General features: G+C 35.7%; 1 protein-coding gene across 1 annotated transcript in view; it reads right to left on the reverse strand.

Annotated features, from left to right (window-relative positions):
- The window catches only part of LOC119591921 (ras-related protein Rab-23-like), a gene marked incomplete in the record, with an annotated part of 62,269 nt that extends 62,127 nt beyond the window's left edge, over window positions 1-142 (reverse strand). The window contains 1 exon segment of the mRNA XM_037940675.1: window positions 113-142.
- Window positions 143-224: the final 82 nt, after the last annotated feature.

Consider the following 224-nt stretch of genomic DNA (forward strand, 5'->3'; position numbering starts at 1 on the left):
AGCACCCTGATTTCTACGCATCGAAACTAGACATACAAGCTCACAAACAGACGAAAAAGAATCGAACACAAAATTCCAGACAAACGAACGTGTCAACAAAGTTAAAACTTACAAGAAAAATTCTCCTTCACTGGATGACGTGCTGGAAAAAAAAGAAAAAGAATATTAATTCAAAGTAGCCTGGTTCAGTCAAAGGTCGTATTGAAAAAAACGTCTTTGTAATC

This window comes from Penaeus monodon, chromosome 29 (assembly GCF_015228065.2).
Source record: "Penaeus monodon isolate SGIC_2016 chromosome 29, NSTDA_Pmon_1, whole genome shotgun sequence".
Taxonomy (NCBI): domain Eukaryota; kingdom Metazoa; phylum Arthropoda; class Malacostraca; order Decapoda; family Penaeidae; genus Penaeus; species Penaeus monodon.